Source organism: Octodon degus, unplaced genomic scaffold (genome assembly GCF_000260255.1).
Source record: "Octodon degus isolate 3935 unplaced genomic scaffold, OctDeg1.0 scaffold00013, whole genome shotgun sequence".
Lineage (NCBI taxonomy): Eukaryota > Metazoa > Chordata > Mammalia > Rodentia > Octodontidae > Octodon > Octodon degus.
In genome coordinates, this window is record NW_004524589.1 from 12,372,274 (window position 1) to 12,376,371 (window position 4,098).

Consider the following 4,098-nt stretch of genomic DNA (forward strand, 5'->3'; position numbering starts at 1 on the left):
TATTTCTGTGGCTTACTATTTTCTATTTTCATCACTGCTAAAATCAAAATTTCAAACTTTAGATTTTATTACTTTGTCAAAAAGTTAATGAGTCAAACTACACATCTAATTAGCTTGAGGAAATATTCAGATTTAGTTATCATACTTGTAGGAGCTCTAAAACAATACACAAGAATAAGCGAATCTATCTACACAAGGTTTAATCCCTCCAAATTGAAACGCATAACTCTTAAAAGAAGAAATTGGGCTTATTTTAGTCATTCTGTATTGAAACATAGAATGTCAAACTTAGTAAGACTGTAGGTAAGGAAAAACTGCTATTCTGCAATTTGTATTTTAGTTTTTTTTTAAAAAAAACTATCAAAAGTGTGTAAAGAAAAGGTTTCAGAAATATTTTATTAAGGTTAACAGATACTAGAAATCAAAATAAAGCAGGAAATTTATCAAGCTTTAAAATACTAATAAAATAAGCATTTTACTAATGAAAGTTTGAAAAATGTGTACACCAAAATAAAAGTGAGAACTAATGTTAAATCAAAAACTCCCAAAGAATATATAACCACATGATTAGGTTCCTAAAAACTTTATATAAAACTCATAAATACAAAGCTATTTCAATACTAACAACACTGTTCATCTGAGGAAACTTAACAGTTGTAAATACAAACACAGAAGATGTTTAGTCTTGGTCCTTCTGGAAAAAAAGAACTAAGCTGGCTTTTTTTCTCACATGGCTCCAGGCACAAAATAGAATTTAAGATGATAACTACAATATTCTTAGTGTTCATCCCTGGAATTCTTTAAATGTCACCAGTCATAATAGCAATGAACTCCTCTTGATTTATTTCTCCATCACCATCTTTATCAAATTCTTCTATCATAGCTCGAAGTTCCTCATCACTCATATTTTCTCCCAGTTCTCTGGCAACACGTCGCAAATTCTTCAAACTTATTTTACCTGAATCATCATCATCAAATAGTTTAAACGCCTTTAGTATTTCTTCATGTGGATCTCTTTCCAATATCCAGTCTGTCACAACTTCATTGAAGTCTTCAAAGGTGATTTTTCCTGTGGCTTCTCTGTCATAATCTTTAAGTATCTTCAGCACATCTGCTTTCTTTACATCAAACCCCAAGGCTCTCATTGCCACCTTCAATTCATGATAATCTATTGCTTCATCTTTGTCTGTATCAATAGTTCAAAAGCATCTTTAATTTCTTGTTTCTGTTCCTCAGTGAGTTCTCTTCTTTTGTTCCTTTTTGTTTCGTCTACTACAAGGTAACGTCTGTGGCCCCGTTTTGGGGTAACGATGATCCTTTAGGGCACACCACTCTGAAACTACATTGGCATTTTCATGGCACAAGGTCGAGACAGGGGGAGGGGGTAACGTATCTAGAGGCCTCAACACTCAGAGCTAAACTCATTTTCTCTCCCGGGCTGAGATGGAACGACTTTATACCCCTCACCCAATGCAGCGTGACTCCCACCAGCAGTTCAACAGACGCAAACGACCTGATATCTGAAATTAGAAAAAGAATAAAAGAGAATTGATGCCAGAAAAAAGAAGTGGTATTTATGCAAAATAATGCAAAATAGTAATGTGGAACAAAATATTCGGTAAGCATGTGCTTATACATAAATATTGGCTATGTATACTATAATGACAATATTAATCATGTTTTCTAAAAGGAAAACCAAAAAATCAGCAACAATATCAGGCTAAAGATTTTAAGCTATTTCCATCAAAGCATATCAAAGATCAATGCTGCATATTTTTATTGCATCAAATGTGTATGTTCAAAAATTTGAAACTATCTCCTTACCGAATAAAAGGAGAAGATATATATCCAAAGCATTACAGAAATCTAAAGGACACCAATATCAAAACATAAATCAGAACTATAAAAAGAAGAAAAATAATTATGGTAAGAATAGAACATTCACATTGATGTATCAAGATTATTTTAAACTAGTCATCATCATCATCATCATCATCATCATCATCATCATCATCATCATCATCATCATTTTACAGGTGCTAATTTGTTATTCCCCAACCAAGTGTTTAAGAGTTTTGAAATCATAAAAGCAAAATAATTAGTTAACACAATTTTATAGTTTCGGGCTTTGCAAGGGGAACAATACAATAGAGCACACATACTTTATAAGATTATTTTGTAATGAATTACCCAAAGAATCATATACAAAGAGAGTACAGGAAATCTGTCCACACACTCAGGATCAAAGAATCTAGTTGAGGGCCTACAGTACTGTCCTGCATTAGTCTAGCTGAAGACCTAAAGCTCATAACAGTGGCTCCCATGAATCCAGCTGGAGGCCTAGAGCCCATGACAATGTTTCATATGGCTCTGCTTCACAGGTATAAGCTAGGAAGGCCCAAAGGTCAGTGGTGGAAGCGACAAAGTGTGTACCAGTGGGATGAAGGATCTGAGCTAGCAGGCTGAGGGATGTGCACTGGAGCCAGGAAGTGAAGATTAAGGTAAGAACCAGAGCTCCTCTGAAAAGGAACAGAGCCATCCTCAGCAACAGTGATGTTTCAAGCTCCTCTGATGATGAGAATAACTCAGTTTCCATCAGGAAAGCTAATGTGACAAGCTTCTCCAAGAGACTGAGCAATACACTATCTTTACTTCTGGAGCCAGTGAGCGATTCTCAAAGTGAGGAACAGAGCTCCCTCAAAGTGAACCATAGCCATTCTCAGGGACAACCAGGTCCTGAGCTACTTTGACCATGAGAACAGCTGAGTTCATCACAAAAGCCAGTATAACAAGCTCCATAACAGCTTCCCACCTCCCTCCAAACAGCTACACTTCTTCCTCTCCAGTCCTATCTCTTAAGCTGCTTGAAACAATTCTCAGATGTGCCTCGCATACCCAGAACCACACTGATTCAGTTCAACTGGGTGTCACAACCACAAGTAGTCAATCTTCCACAACTAATATATATATCTCAGAAAAATGAGAAGTAGGAGTATAAAGTGGTTTTTCCAGGCTAAATTTTGTTACAAAAAATCATATCATTTGATGAAAAATGAATGGAACTGCAGATTTCCATGTTAAACAAAATAACGTTTTAATAACCAGGGTTAGTCAAATGTTTGTGTATTTTCTCTCACATATATAACTCTAAAAGACAGAGAGAGAGAGAGAGAGAGAGAGAGAGAGAGAGAGAGAGAGAGAGAGAGAGACAGACAGACAGACAGACAGACAGACAGACAGACAGAGGCAGAGACAGAACCACATGAAAGTGGAAGGAAGCCTATTCAAAATAGAAAGCAGACTGGGGGAGGGAAAAGAACATACAAAGAGGATTTGTAGGGTGTGAATATGATCTAAGCATGCTATTCCATGTAAAAGTGTCCCAAAACATAATTCATTATTCTATATGTATTACATTTATCAGAAAAATAAAGTTGTTATAGAAATGTTGTTTAGCTGTTCATGAAAACATTGTTATAATGAACTGATCACCTTTATTTTTTGTTGTTGTTGTTGTTGTTGTTGTTGTTTTGCTTGGCCAAAATACTTGATCCTCACAATCTAACAAAGAAGAGATTTGTTTGGGTTCACTGTTTCTGTGGTTTCACACCCAGTGTTGACTGGTTCCCAAGGCAGGTACATCATGGCAGAAGAGCATAACTGAATAAATCTGTTCCCCTGATTGTGGTCAGGAAATAGAGCTAGTTAGAAAAGAACCAAAAAAGAAGGACCAGAGTCAGGGCTTACCATGACCATTTTTCTACAACTAAAATCTATATCTGAATAGCCCACTAGGAACTCCTCACTGGGCTAACTCACTGATGAGGTTAGTGCATCATTACTCAGTCACCTCTGTGTGAGCATCACTTAGACCAATTCAATTCACAATAAAGTTAAACCTGCCCATAGGGATAAATAATGTCAGTACTTACTCAAAAAAGAAGCAATTAGATATATCACCACATTTCATATACTCATTGCATGTGAATAAATACACACTTAATACAATAGAGTTGCTTTTAATATGTATATTCTAATACACATGATAATCATGGAAGGACAAAATCAAAACTCACTGGGTCAAGCAAATAAAAAATG

At 35.7% G+C, this 4,098-nt stretch overlaps 1 pseudogene; it reads right to left on the bottom strand.

Annotated features, from left to right (window-relative positions):
- Window positions 1-450: 450 nt before the first annotated feature.
- On the bottom strand, window positions 451-3,756 carry LOC101573931 (annotated as a pseudogene).
- Window positions 3,757-4,098: the final 342 nt, after the last annotated feature.